The sequence below is a fragment of the Pteropus alecto genome, unplaced genomic scaffold, assembly GCF_000325575.1.
Source record: "Pteropus alecto unplaced genomic scaffold, ASM32557v1 scaffold3, whole genome shotgun sequence".
In the NCBI taxonomy this organism is placed as follows: domain Eukaryota; kingdom Metazoa; phylum Chordata; class Mammalia; order Chiroptera; family Pteropodidae; genus Pteropus; species Pteropus alecto.
Genome location: NW_006442484.1, coordinates 10,603,289 through 10,619,769, shown reverse-complemented (window position 1 = coordinate 10,619,769; position 16,481 = coordinate 10,603,289). Strand labels below are relative to the sequence as shown.

The 16,481-nt window shown below is 34.2% G+C and overlaps 1 protein-coding gene and 1 pseudogene across 3 annotated transcripts in view; one reads left to right on the top strand and one right to left on the bottom strand.

The window, feature by feature from the left end:
- DPP10 (dipeptidyl peptidase like 10) overlaps positions 1 to 16,481 on the top strand; it is a 1,220,852-nt gene that overhangs the window by 496,615 nt on the left and 707,756 nt on the right. The window lies entirely within an intron of this gene.
- Positions 3,515 to 3,633, bottom strand: LOC112470471 (annotated as a pseudogene).

Below are 16,481 nucleotides of genomic sequence, written 5' to 3'. Positions count from 1 at the left end.
GATCTTTATAACCAGTTTTTTTAACTCTACATCTGTTAGATTACTTGACTCCATTATATCTATATCTCTGTTCTAGTCTCTCATATGTTTTCTCCTTCTTTGTCTTCCCATTTTGACTGCTTTTCTATGTCTGTTTCTATGTACTAAGCAAAGTTCTTAAGTCTCCCGGTCTTATTAGTGTGGATTTGTGAAGTAGGTGTCCAGTGGCGCAGTCCTGAGAGGAGTTCAGCTTCAGGCCAAATTTAGCCCAAGCCTCTACCCCTCCGGGGCCACTGTTAAGATTCAACAAGCAATCCACAGATGCTGTGCTTATAGTTGCCTCAAAAGGCCACACCGGAAACTGAGGCCAGCAAGGAACACCTGACTCACTGAAGATAAACCTGGATGTGGCTTGGGTGGGGCCTAAGTTAGGGAATCCTCTGGGCAAAGTGACTTCTGTTATCCAGTTTGATGAAGTCAGGGCTATGGTGGTGCTGTGTCCACACCCTGGGAAGGAGGAGGGCTCAATAGGGAACAATGGATACAGCTGGCACTTCTGTACAGAACTTGTCTCGCTTAGGTCTTCACTCTGACAATGCCTCTTTGTAAGTCCCTGGTATCCCCTGCATGCAGCCAAATTGGCAGTGGTGCTCAGAGCCAGTAGGTTCATCACTGTGAAAATCCACTTGCAGATGCAGCCTCTGTAAGAGGCTCCTGCCGCTGCCTCTGCTGCAGCCTCCATCTCACTCAGCCACTCAAGACCCAGTAGCCCCATGTCCTCACTTCGTCCTACCTTCTGCCGTTGCAAGGTGATTTCTTGGATTTCTTTCTATTTGTATGTCTTGTTCATCAAGATCCCAGGTGATTTTTCCTTGCTGCTGCTCCTTGTTTCTGTCACAATTTTGATTTGATCGCCAAAGGGATGAACAGAGCCTCTATCATCTATGCCTTTTTTTCCCCACAAAACATTTTAGTAGATTTTCATTAGTATTTATAATAACAAACATCCAATGGCACATTCATCACATGTGCTATATAATGAATTTCTTATACATTAAAAAATATATTTGTTAAAGCATATACTTTTATGATGTTTCTATAAGTGAATAACAGGTAAGATAAGACCAAATCACTATTATACAAACTGAGATAATTTAGAAACTTCTTAGAAGTTTCATATTTTTATTAGTAAATATAGACTTGGTTATGCTGCAGTAAAATATCGGCCTTAAAATATCAGTGTCTTAAAGAAAGCAAATTTTACTTCTATCCCAAAGTCTGCCATAGGCCTAGCCAACTGCCAAGGACAGGTGCCTTCTTAGCTGTGGCTCAGTAGTCCAGACTCCATGACCATCAAGAGAGAAGAGAAGAGTTCTGGAGTACTCATACCGATAATTTAAGACATTCGCTTACAAGTGATAAAAGTCACTTCCACTGGAGAGCCACTAGCCAAAATTATTCATGAGTTTTCATTTAAGCAGATGGCAAAAAAAAAAAAAAAGGTCAAGGAAAGTTTACTTCTTTTAGTAGCCATAGAAATTGGATGATGGCTAGAAATTTTTTCTGTAACATTATACAATGGACTTCTATTTAGTGCTAACATCATATTAGCTTTGTTTGACTCCATCACTATAAACCCCAGAAGGTAGTTTGAATTATTAGCAAGTGTTAAAGGAAGAGAGAAAATTTAATAAGGATGATACATTGCAGGCTTGATGAATATAAATAAATGATCTGGGACTAGAATAAATAATGCAAATACAAGGAAAATAATAGACTACATCAATTAGAGGACAGAAATCATTTTGAGGGCTCTTTGGAGCTAAGCATGGGAAAAATAGAGAAAAAAGTAGCAGATGGGAGAAATTATATGGAGGCTTGATGATGACTATTAAAAACCCCAAAAGACAGTATCTGGATATATATTCAGGAAAGTCCGCAGATGGGCAAAGACCTAGCTGGAGCAGAAACAAGGAATGGACTGTGGTGGTATACAGAAAAAGCCCACCAGCACCTATGTGGAGTGAAAACCAGATTGAATATTAAGATATAAATTCAAAATCAATGGCCAGAAAACTGACTCATGCCCCACAGGACTATTGCAGAATCTGAGGTGAATATGGAATTGTGGTTGAAGAAATAAATTGCCTAAGAGGAGGGACTTTCTGAGGTTCTAATAGGACCACTGTGAGTGCCTAGAGTGAAAATGCATTCTTCTGCACATCTGGCTTTTCTTGTTTATAGTCAATAAAATTTTAGACATCTGTCTAATTCACAAGATAGCCACTCTTAGCTCCCTGTTCAGAGCTCCCCAATGGGAAGCTGTTGAATCTGAAGCACATTAACATCAGCCTCCTACAAAGAACTTCTAAAAACTCCAGCTGCTATGGCTTCCAGATCCAATCTATGTCTTGGCTTATACCAGGTCGGTGTTTAACATTCTGATTTATTCCAGTAAATCCTTTTATGTTAGCCAGAAGCAGTCTCTGTTGCTTGTAACCAAAGAACCATAATTAAGACCACCCTCTCCACACACAAACAGCTGAGAGTTCTGCACCTGGGTTAACTGAGAAACATATGAAAATAAATGGCAGGTTTCAAATCTGGTATAGACAATAGATTCAAGAGGCATTTAAAGGAAAGATGAGCAGGGTTTGATGATTAAATTGTTTTAGTGAGAGATACAATTAAAAGAGAAAAAGCAAAAGTAACTAAAAATAGTTTTAAAATTGAGGGCATCAGAAGGATGCAATATCATCAATAATTACAGCATGTTAGCCTGTTAACTATTTCTGGATAATCAGTGGTATCCATACATGAATCCTTTATTTATTTCATAAACTTGAGTGTTAGTATCTCAACACTTCCACAAGGAAGAATGGCATCTGTCTTCTTTCCCTCTGCAAGTACACAGAGCTACTTGCAGTTATCTGAATACGTCATACCCTTTAACATGTATGTACTTGTGCCTAAGCTATTTCTCCCTCGTTGGAGTGTTTTTTTCTCTCTCATTTGTCCTTTACTTCTTAGATCAATGTCGCTCTGTGAAACCTCAGGGTCAACTAGAACAACTGCAGAAATAATCCCTTACTATCTACTTTCTTCCTACAGTTCCTAGAACCAGCTCCCAATATTCCATTTGTCAAATTACAGTATACCATTTAGGTGCACCTATTCTCTCTTACTCCACAGTAAGTTCCTATGAGTGGGAATGTGATTTATTCTTCATTGTATCCCTGGTACTTAGTACAGCCTGAGTGAATAATACTTTTTTTTTCTTTCCTTTTTTTCCCCACATGAATGAATAAATTGGTGATCCACCCTTAAGGTCTTTCCATGTCAAAATCTGATAACATGTGCACACAAATTTTAAAACCATAAAAATCAAGTTTAAATAATATCAATAACTGAAAATGGCACTGTTCTATTTAGGCTGTACATTTAAAGTTGGTATTGGATAAATTTTTATTGTGTGTTTATACAATGTGATTAATGCTTTAATGTAAGTATCCATTTTTTTTTTTTTTTTTTTTAAGGCCTACAGCACCTGGTATTCCTAGGTGGTCTCCCATCCAAGTACTAACTAGGCCCGACCTTGCTTAGCTTCCGAGATCAGATGAGATTGGGCATGTTCAGGGTGTCATGGCTGTAGACAGTATCCATTTTTTTTTTTTTAACACAAGGACACGTTTTATCTTATGCGTATAATTTGCATAGCATGTGTATACTTGCAAACAATTCATGTTCTCTTCTCTTTAATCTAATCATAGATTGTATGACTATCTGACTATGTGCATGTGTTTGTGTGTGTGTGTGTGTGTACACATACATGTGCCACATGGATCTGCACATATGAGTCAATTTTAAGAAGCAATTGCAAAGCACAATTGACGCTACAAATATTTCCATGACAGTTGAATCATTCATCTCTTCTTGAGACTATATATATGTAACCATTTCTTCCTTGATTAGCCTTTTATCCCTCAATCCCATCTACTCGAGTATAGCTTAAAGTTCCTAATCCGCTCTTTTATTCTGTCTTCTTCTCTCCATTACATTTACTCTTCATAGGTCTAACTTATACCTTGTTATAGAACTGTGTTTTTATTATGCCAAGCTAGAAAACCCAATTCTCTAAAGACTCTGGTTTTTGTTGTTGTTAACTTATAATTTCATGTGTTTGTTTTGAATTTGTACTATCTAGTGGTAAGATTTATGTTTGAAATATAAAGAAGCATTTTTAATGTACTTAAAAAGATGAATTAAAACTGAGTAAAAGATGTGGGATAAATGTAATTTCTGTGTAGAGTAACATAATATTCTCAAATTACATGAGGGCAAAAATTACCTAGGGCAAAATCCTTTATATATACATATGTATATTTAAGTTAAAGTAACCATGATCAGGACTAAGTCTCAAAAATACTGTGTAGCCAAGTTATGGAAACAACCTAGGTGTCCATCAATAGATTAATGGATAAAGAAGAACATATATACAATATATACAATGTACATATATACAATGGAATATTGTACATATATACAATGGCATACCACTCAGCCATAAAAAAGGAATGAAATCTTGCAATCTGCAACAACATGGATGGACCTAGAGGGTATTATGCTAAGTGAAATAAGTCAGACAGAGAAATACAACACCATGTGATATTACTTATATATGGAATCTATAAAACAAACAAAATAGAAACAAACTCATTGATACAGAGAACACTTTGATGGCTGCCAGATGGGAAGGGGTGTTGGGGATGAGTGGAAAAGGTAAGGGATTAAGAAGTACAAATTGGTATTTCAAAAATTGTCATGGGGATGTAAAGCATAACATAGGGAATATAGTCAATAATATTGTAATAACTATGTATGTCAGATGGGTATTAGATTTATCAGGATGATCGCTTTGTAAGTTATATAATTGTTTAATCACTATGTTGTACACTTGAAGCTAACATATTTGTATGTCAACCATAACTGAAAAAATTTTTTAAAATTATTTAAAAATACTATGAAGTGGTAGAATTTATATTGGGAACTTTCATGATTGCCTGTTTACATCCATTCTTCTTTCATGCAACTAGTGTGCTCTGGATATCTCACTTCTTGCCTATCCACAGTAGTAAAACCTACTTTAAAGAGAATTATCTGCCATGGCATGTATACTCTTCAGGGTGTGGCTTCCAATTTCCTGTCTTTCCGATCTTCAACTGCCACTCTTCAGCATCTATGTTATCCTTGCCACCTACATCTGCACTTGACATACATAACATAACTAGGTATGTTATCCCTATAGTCTCATGTACCCATTATAGCCTTTCTATGTATTCACTTTAAACATATTTATAATATTCTAAATGTCCTTATCTTCCTTGAGGGCCTCGTTCATGACTATCTTTAAATCTCAGTTCCTCTGAGATTACCTGCTCCAGAAAAATTCTTCTAAAGATAGCAGTTTACAAATTGAATTACATCTATTGATAACTTTATTAATTGTAATACTGTAATTACCACAACGTATTCATTTCTATATACAATTTTTGTGTTAGAGTGAAAAAATGTTAGATTGGAATTCATCACCTCTCCATTTCTTTTTGCAATGTTACTTTGTGGTATCTGTGCACTTCGACTCTGAGCTTGATCACGTGAATTACTTTGGCCAATAGAATGTTAGCAAATATGATGCAAGCAGAGGCTTGAATGTACTTGCATTCTGAAGATTATTTACTCTCATCTTTTGCCTTTCCTATATGAACCTGCCCAGTTTAGCCTGAAAGCACATGAAACAAAATCACATTGTCCCATTTACCTCAACCATGGCCATTTTAGACCAACTGACAACCAGCTGACCAGAAGTTGTTGTAAAACGTTACTGTGGCAAGTATAACCAAAATGATTAATTTGACTTTATACTGTGAAACACTAGGGCATAAGAACTCTATGCCTTGATTAATTCTGTTTCTTTCATACATAGAACTGTACTTGACCTATTATGTTTGATTGAATTGAACTTTGCAAAGGAAGTAAATTATATATCTTATTTGTAATAAGTAACTGAAATATTGAGTTTCAGTTACTTATTAAAGTTATTTAAACTTCAGTTACTTATTCAGTTACTTAAAATAAAAATCTCTTTAAGAGATTCTAAACAAAAGTAAAGATATTAGGAAGAGAATTGTATAATCTTCCTAAAGTAATCAACATATACAGATTACTAATTCACCTACCTGTATGATCAGTCTTAAATTAGCCAAAGAATCAAAATTATAATTTTCTTTCTCAGTGGTCTTCGTGTAATGTTCTGCATCTCTCTAAAACTGATTGTGAAAATTGCATCTGGTTGCAATTTGTTGTGAGGGGGACACAAACTTTGAAAAGATCTTTAGTGTTCTTTTTCCGTCTTTCCTCTAGTGAACATATTAGACTCTCAATGTAAACTGGATGTGTAAACTAAGTGCTCTCCTGTTTCATGTGCTTGATAAGGTACTATTTTCCATATACATTTTTAGAATAAAAATTACATGTGAATTTGCAAATCTAGCAGGTATAACCAAATAGATAAAGCTCTCGCTTTTACGTAAGTAATGAAAAACATACACTCAAGATATGAATGTGGAAAAATTAGAAATTGTAGGATTCAGCTATTTAGAAAGATTGCTCTGACCTCCCTCACAAAGGAGTTTCTTTCAAACTTTGAAGAATCAATCTATGTAAAGATATTTTTCTAAGCTGCTAGTGTAAAAGTAATAAACATCAAGCTTACGGATGGGTGTGGAAACTGAATGGCTTTCTTTTATTCCAGGGATTTAATTTATTTTTAATATCACAGGTGGCTTGAGGCGAGGTGTAATCATCTGTCACTCTTGAGTTAAATCATATCTACCCACTTCTGAAATATTCTTTGCTCTCCCTACCTGTAAATCACATTCTTTCTTTGTCATAGACTGTAGTGTATAAGTATAATAATGACATTATAAATTGCCCAAGAGTATATTTAAAAGATGATTGAGAGACAAAACACATGTAAATATTAGCTCAAACATTCCCCTTTTTAATGTTTTTTCTTCTTTTCTGACTTCAGTTACAAGAAAATAAAAATTGTATAAAATATAGGTTGATGACAATTTTTAATTTTCTTAATTTAAAAGACACCAGTTATTTTATTTTTTACTGGCTTTGCATTTTAGGCCATATCAGCCTAAATCTATAACTCAATCATTTTTAATACACAGGTTTAAATATTCGGATTATAAATTGAGCCGATCCATAGCTCAAACTGAATTTTTCTGGATATATATTATCTTACTATTTTGATTAATAGTAACATTTCTGCACAATAAATTTCTTAAAGGAATCACTGGATACAATATATACTACCAGTTTACATCAGAAAAAGTAATAGGTAGAACAATAATATTTGTTACTTTAGTATAAAAGGGTAACTGATGATCCTGGTCAACATAATCATTAAATAGTTCATAAGAAATTTAAATATTGAAAAAATATGTCAACTTGGATGAAGGTTATAGGTGGGGCACATTTCTGAGAAACATCACTTTTGAAAAATTCTAACATAATTATAACAATACACAAATTTATATATATTTTATAAAGAATCAAGAACTGGTAAAATGGCAAACAAAAGAAGTCAGTATGAAAACAGCCTTGGCTAAATAAATCATAAATTCTTGAAATGGGAATGATGGGTTGGAAGGAAGGAATTCTATTTACATGAGATCTGAAAAGAAAAGGAAAAGTGGTATATGATCCTGATATGCTTCTAAAATCCTGACGGTGAAATATTTTGAATTTGATGCCATCCTGCTGTATGATTTTAAATGTTGATATTTCTTGTCAAGTTATGGCTTGCTTCCTGTCTCTAATAGGAGCAATAATCACTGACATAGAAAATTATGTTTTGAAAGATTATAGAAAAGAACTGTACCCTGATCCAAAACAACAAAACTGCATAGAAAGAGTTACATGAAGGAACTTTATTAATTTCTAATGTTTGACAAAATCAAGCTGAAACTGTGTCTATATTTATAATGAGCCAAGTGAATTTGACAATTTGATCAAGTCCTGGCTTTGGAAACCAATGCATGTGTTTATCAAGTCCTCGCTTTGAGAATTTCTATTTATCAGTTGTATTGTTGACAATACCTACCTTGAAAACCACAAATAGATCTCAGTCTGAGACCTACATGCCTAACATGTTTGCGTGGAATGTCCTTGAAAGTCTAATAGCCAAAAACTGCCTCAACTTGAGCAGGAGTTTTTTATTGACTCATAATACGAAAGCCACTTTAACTCCAATTTGAGTCTCTAAGATTTTAGAGATAGAGCTTTATGGTGCTTATGTAAGACAGACAGTAGGCAGATTCATAATCCAAACCAAAATCTGTTGTTCTTAAGGTATTTCACCTTAAGAACACCTAGCTTTGAGGTAATATATGTTTTTTGCTTTTTTGAGCTTTTTAAGAACTTTATAAAGTAACAGTTAGGACCCATAAAATTACAACTGTTTTACAGATAAGAAAACTAACCCTGTGTAGCCAATTGCCTTGACCAAGGTAAGAAGTTGTTCTTTAGACTATTGCGAAGGCTCTGTTGAATAATAGCCTTCTCCCTTTTTTGCCAACATCTAACTGGATAAAACATTAAAGACATTACTTGCCAATATTCGTAATGGTGGATTGCAAGACTACCCTGAACTAATAATGGTCAACAAGACACTGTTTCCAGAATTCCTGAAAATAGTACAGCATTTTTCATGGACAGTGCTCTAGATGCCAGGATATATGCTAGAATGCAATACTTCATCATGCCACATTAGAGAGATTCACAATATTTTCAGGTTATTTTCTCATAAATACTTCTCTTTCACATAAATTCTGATCTAACACTTATGTTATTAGAATAAAAATGAAATATATTAAAGGAACCAGGACTTTCAAAATATTTGTTTGCATTTTTGATGGTTTATTTCTCTGAATACTACCAACTCCCGTTCATGATTATTCATAGTACTTTTTAATACATTGCTTCCAATTCTTACATCAAGAACATATTAATCTCTAGATTTTATGAAACTTATTGCTGCGTTTAATGGAATTTCTTCCATGCTTTTAGTTGCAAGTAAAAAATAAAAAGCTCTTTTGTGGGGCTAACAAAGGATAGTACAGCACTCCAAGGCTACTAAGAGCAGGGAGTTATTACCACATCTAGACCTGAAGAAGCAAGAACAGAGCAGGGAAATTACAGAGGGAAGCTGCACAGGGAGGATGCCCAGCAGATAGAGGGACCCAGCTCTGCTTATCTCATTCTCCTCCCACCAACCCTCCTATCTCCTGCCCGTTCTTCCCATTGACTGAAACCAATCAGAAGCCAGTGGACCAGGGATCCTAACAATATATCTGTGAGGGTCAGCTTCCTGGGCCAAAGAGCTAAGGGGAAAAGAGTAAAGAGCGATATAGAGGTACACACAAAAATGTTTACTTCTATAAAACAATTGCCATAAATTTAGTGATCTAAGAAACACAAATGTGTTCTGTAGTCAGAGTCTACTGCAGGTCTCAACAGGCTAAAATATCCACCTGCTGGCAAGACTGCATCTACCTCTTCAGGCTCGAAGGGAGAATCCATTTCCTGTTCATCCAGGTTCTTAGCAGGATTAATTCCATGCAGTTGCAGAACTGAAGCCTATGTTTGCTTGCTAGTTGTTGGCTTGGGAAGATCCTAGTGACCTCCTCTGGTCCTAACACATAGTTCCCTACCCCCCACAGAACCAGAAAAAGGAATCCTTCCCAAATTGCCATTTCTCAGACCTTTCTTCTGTTGTCACATTATCTGTCTCTGACCACAACCTGGAAAGTTCCCCACTTTTAAGGGTTCACATGATTACCTTGGGCCCACCTGGATAACCTATGATAATTTCCCCATCTCAAAGTCTTTGCCTTGATTACATCTGCAAAATTACTTTAGTCATGTAATGAATGTAACATATTCATTATTTCTGGGGATTAGGGCACGGCTATCTTTTGAGGAATCATTATTCTGGTTATTTCAATCCTGAATTTATTATGTCATTATCAGGTTTAAATAAGATAATGCATGTAAAATATTCAGGATAGAGCTTTTCAGAAAATAGATTGTCAATAAGTAGTGCAACTGACAATGCATGTGATGTTATGAGTAGAAAAACAGTTAGTTACCTGTGTGATATAATTTTAAGAAAGTGGAGTGTTTTTTTGTTTGTTTGTTTTTTGATCCAAAATATCTGTCCCTTGTCTTAGTGCTTGAAATGTCACCAAAAGTCAGCTTTTCTTTTGGGTGCTGAAAAATGCAAATTGTACTAGAATAACTGAGCACTAAAGCAGACATTTCAGAAAGTGGCAGGGAGCTTTACTATAAGGATATAACATTCATGAGACCAGAAACTTCATTTTGCTTACTTCTATATCATCAGTGTTTATAAAAAGAGCAACATAAATATTAGTTGAATAAATGAATGAATGTATGAGTGAATGTGTGAGTGAACGAGTAGGAAGAACAACCTTGAGAGAACAGACTTGTAGTTTTAGGGAGTAAGAGAGAGTCAGGCTTCAAAAATACAGGCCCTGCCACTTTTCGAGGCTCTAATTATCTCTCTCCCAGATTGCTTCCAAAAGTCCCTCTGAGTTCTTCTAAATTGCACTCCTCTCCAATTCATCCCTCATTTTACAACTAGAATGAGATTTATCTAGCCAAATCTCATCACTCACTTTCCTGGTTAAATTAGAACCCGGGTTTTTTTTTGTTTGTTCTGTAAAACCAAGTTTCCTACAACACTCTTGATGATCTGGCCTTGACCACGTTTTCCTCTCACTTTGGTCTGCAGCTGCATGAAAAGTGCTCTTTCCTGGCTCACCTCTTGTCTCTACATATCTTGAGTCCTTTGTCAACAATTCCTCTGCTCTATACCCCTCCTTCCATATCAAGACATCATTTTCTGGCATTTTGTTTTGGTTTTAATACTCAACTCAGGTATTGCATCTTCCAAGAAACTTCCTGGACATCTGAACTCCAAGGTTGCTCCTACAGCAGCCTCTGTGTGGCTTTCTCCCACCCCAGAGGATGCTGCACCTACGTAGTTGGCTCTCTCTCCTATCAACTTCTTGCATGTGACATAATTTTATTTTGTATTCCTTTTGTCTCTTAGTAAGCACATAATAAGAGTCTGACCAATAAATGAGCTAAAAACTACCAAACAACAGATATCCCACTTTGCATTAGAAAGTCAGACATTAAAAACATAAAAACTTAAAGGGCATATTTCTTTTAGTGCCCCCCAGCATACACAAGTGGGGAAAGGGTGATAAAGATAAGTTTATCTTTTCTGCTTTGCAATTTTGTGAGACACCCACTAGCTGTACTTAACCTTGAGCTCCTTTCTCTTTAGCATATGTAAGGTGTTCCCCAAGGGGAAAAATGCATCTAACGACAAATGTTTCTTCTCTCCTCTTTCCCACTCAGCATTATTTCTCGTGGTGAAAAGAAGCCTGAAGGGCTACTATAAAATCAGAAAATTTGACAAAGTTAGGAGAAGAAGCATGTTTTAGAAAGTATATGGTCTGAGACTGTGAGATCCTTAAATGCAGATAACGGATGTTCTCGCTCCTCTCTCTTGCCCTGGGACCTGACCTATACCTAGATCAGAGCTGGAGGTAAGGCTGTTTGTTCAATGACCCAGGTCAATGGAGAATGATCTCTAAGTGCAGAATGACCATTAATTAACAGTGTAAGTTTGAGAAAATTTGGTAAATGTTCAATGCTTAGAGTTCAAACTCTATTTTAGCTTTGGCCAGAAATATAAAATGCTATAACCTGACAATATCAGTTGTAATTAAAAACATACAGAATATTTTACTCAGCAATTCCAATTTGGGACATCTATTTCATGACAATACAAGCATAAATAAAATATATTATATAAAAAGACACTTGCTTCAGTATGGTTTGAAGAGAAAAAGAAATCTGAAATCAAGCATATTTCATCAAAAATAAAAAGTTGATAAACTAAGGTAGGTACATCTATTTAAAGAAATAAGAATGTATGAGCATTAATCTGGACAAATGCTCATGGTATACAATTGAGAGAAATGAAAAAATAGAACAAAGCAGGTTGCAGAGTAATATAAGATGTAAAATTATATTTAAAAAGTAATGTAAATTATAAAATTGCTCAGCACATAGAAGTCACACCAATAAATGAGCTAAAAAGTACCAAGCAACAGATATTCCACTTTGTATAAAGAGTTGTTAAGAAAGCCAGACATTAAAAACATAAAAACTTAAAGGACACATTTCTACCAGTGCCCCCAACATACACAAGTGGGGAAAATATGATAAAGATAAGTTTTACGTATGTGATAAGTGTTTGAATAAATACAGAAATAAGTTGAAACATTTTACATATCAAACTTCTAATTTGTGTTAACTAAGCAGGTGAGCATGAGTAGAATATTAGAGGAAATATTAACTTAAAAATTAAATTGTTATAGTTTTTTAATTTCAAAAGCATATAATACTTTGTGATTAAAAATATAATAAAGTTTAAAGTGGTAAAACTTGCCAGCATTAGAAAAGGGAATAAGAAATGTCTTGAGGGATGATAGAAATGTTCTTTATCTTGATTGTAGTAGAAACTACATGGGTGTATATATTTTGCAAAACTCATTAAATTGTACATTTAAAATGGGTGCATTTTATGGTATGTATATTATACCTCAATAAAGTAGATTTTAAAAATAAAATGGGGAGAAGTTATAGAACTTTTTAAAAAATCCTTCACACCCGTATTTACACAGGCCCCAAGAAGCTATTGAAAGTATTGTTCTCTTGGCTTTGAACTGTGCTGGCAAAACAATGAACAAAAGGGTGACTGGTACATGTATTTATAACTCTTCCTCCTAGTACAATCCAATTTTCCCTGAGGACATGCTGTTTGTGTATGTATGTACTTATGTATTACGCATGTGTATTTTTTCTTGTTATTTTAAACAAGATTGTGTGTGTGTGTGTGTGTGTGTGTCATTGATCAATATCCCTTTCCTCCTTGATCATCCAGAAACCCAGAGTCAAATTGTTAGGTAATTACACAGGCATGAGCAATGGGGGAACAAAGGAGCGAAGGCCCAGCCCAGAGACCGCCCAGAGATCTCCCAAAGAATATCCATTTTGTAGTTATAAATCACTCTTGCATCCTGAGAGACAAAGGAATGAAGGGTCATAAACCTATAGCTGGTTTAATCCTGCCACAGATGCTTGTACAGTAAGGACTACTCTAAGCCTCTCTTCACCTCAGCCTCATTATATCATCATTGTAATATCAAGCTTATGCCTGGAAGTTCATGAATCTAATTATAATAGACTGAATTCTGGTTAACCACATGCTCAATAGGTGGGAAGTTAAAAAACAGTTGAATGTCAATCAAAATGAGCTCCTGTGCCAATCATCTAGGAACACTTTTGTAACCCGCTATCACAGCCCTAATATAATACAGACCTTCCCACTTCCACAAGGTTACAACACTCTTTGCTGTTACCTGCCCCTCACTTGAAGCATACCTTAATGATACCTTTTGTTTCCACGTGATTATAGACTGTTTAGGCATGACCCACCTCTACCTTGAAATGTGCTTTTAATAACTCTTAACTTTCCTAAATCTCGCTGAACTGCCTTTCTGCGATGGTGAAAAAAACCAAGGACCCCCAGTGTTACCAGGACAATGCTGGAATTCAGATTGCCCCAACAGCAGCAAAATTAGGAGTTTAATTACATTTAATCTACTATATCTTATGGTCTTCACATTTGTGTTTTCTCTTTCTACTTCTCCATCTCTTCTATACAAGGACCTAGTGTTGAGCCCCCATTTTAATTAGTTGGTTCTTGGTTTTACTAATTCTTTATGTTTACGTACTTAAAAAATAAATTACCTAAAATAATTTGTAGAAAAATAAGGACACAAGTTTAAAAATCTAATTCATTAAGCTCTAAGTTAGTGCTTGTTGTCATCTAGGACTGTTTAGGACATACAGATAAATAAAAATGCACACATAAATTAGGAAACATAAGTCTTAGAAGAATTGTTACCATCAACATTTTCCCTTTTTTGAGGATTAGTGATTCCAGGAAAAAAAAAATGTTCCAAAAGAACTGTGTTCTCTAATGTACAAAAAGAAAAACAAATCTAGTTAATTCTGTTAGAAGATTTTTCAGTACCTGTAGTTAAGAATAAATTTGTATCTTTTATATTGGTTCCTTTTGTCATTACAGTAAATAGCCTTGGATGGTTATAACCCATTCTGTTGTTCATAAAACCCATTTGATCTGTGTTTATCACTTGCTCTATAGTGGCTCTTCATTTCTATTTGTTGCTACTATAACAGTTCTTAAACATGATAGCACCATAAAACATCATCTTTGGTGGATATTTAAACAATTTTAATGTTGAGCCAAAATAATATAATTTCCTACCCATATGTTGAATGTTCTGTAGCATTTAAAAAACTAAAAACCTCACACCTAAAAATATCCCCAATTTTTCTGAACTAATTCGGGTTTATAAGTAATTTCAGAACCAATCAAATCATTGCCATTATTCAAAAAGAAAATGATGCCTGGTCACTTTCACTCCTATCCATTTTTCAGAGCTGAGAAAACAAATATATATTTCAGATCTTGGTTTGTGACACCTATGTCTGTTAGGAAGCAAGAAAATAAGTAATTTATCAAATGAACTTTGAAATCTATTAATTCATCTTTCTCCACCTCTGACACTTTTTGTAGAGCTAAATTAAAATTTTTTTTGCATTGTTATATCCATAAAAATGTTATTTATATTCAAGATTTGCCTTTCTTCATTTTTGGTACTAAACCATCAACATCAAAATAACCGATGTTGACTTTTGATACTTTTGACTTACTTTGAAGAATTTTTAAAATATCACCATGAAGTGAGTTGTGTGAAATCTTTAATTTGTAAGTTAAATACTTAACATAAGTATAAGGAGAGATTTAGAACATTATTTATATAACATGAATAATTCAAATTTCTAAGCATACATAATTCTTGAAACAGCTATAAATTATTAAAAAATAAACATTTTACATTCATGTAGACATTCACCAACATTTTCTCACATATGTAGGAATTAATTGATAAACTTAAAACAAATTTTAATAGCAATTTTAGACCTTCCCAAAGCTATAAATTTGATTTATTACATTATTATAACTGTATTATATTATTAATATATTATGTATTATTAATTTATTCATCACCACAATATTTACTTAGCCAAAAGTATGTATGGAACTTTGATGTGAGCTGAAGATGATATAATTTGCAAGGCTAGTTTTAGCCCTATATGAATTTTATTTTTTAAAAAATAGATATTTAAAAAGTAGTGCGATAAGTTTTCTGATGGCAGACAGGTAAATCTTCTAAAATTTTTCAGTTTATCTTTCTTCAGTTGTGATCTACTTCATTTTGTCAAAATAAAATGTAGTTGAGTATCTTTGTCTTTTTCTTGATTATTTTACCATTCATGGTTGATTTCTATAAGCATACAACATTGTGATTTTCATAAATCCTATTTTAAAAATTCTATGGCCCATCAAGTGAAGGTAATCCAGAAACCTAAGCATAAAGTTTGTAATAGATGGTGACACATTGTGAAAATGTGTACACATAAATGTTAATAACTGAATTGAACTTTAATTTATTCGTGCTGGTAGATAATAACAGGAAGTCAGGCAGACTGATGTGCAATTGCTATTTATCTAGTCATACATTGTTTGCTACTAAGCACAATGCACGAGGCCTTCTTTCTGCCACATTAAATAAGTTAATCAGGTAAATCAAAAGCAACAATATTTTTAGAAAATATGGTTATAGTTTAAATAAAAATGATGCATTTTTCATTGCTGAGAATAAAAACAAATGTGACAATGCCCAGGTGTCAGGCACAAAACATTATTATTCTCTAGTATCTAATGTGAATGAATAGAAAATTAAAAGGTCAAATTGATATATACTACTATCTGTAGGACATGATCACCAATACAAATTATTCTGCATAATTAAAATAAGTCTAAAGTTCTCAAATGCTGTGATAAGAATTGAAAATGAGATTCATATCATTTTTTGTAAATTATGAGACACTTTTTTTTAACACAAGCTCCACAATTCATCAGTCAATAAAAAATCCATTAATATATGTTTAGTGATTTCATAGCAATAAACTCAGCATGAATCTTTTTATTTTTCCCAATCCTTTAATGTCCCACATGTCTTTTACTATTATAAGTAGTAGTAGACAGACAAGGAGAGGCAACACCCAAAAAACTGATGGAGAGAAAGAATTAATGGAGAGGAAGATGAAGAAATGGCCATTATAAAATAGATAATTAAGGTAGTGTCTCCGAAGGCAAATATTTAGGTTTATGA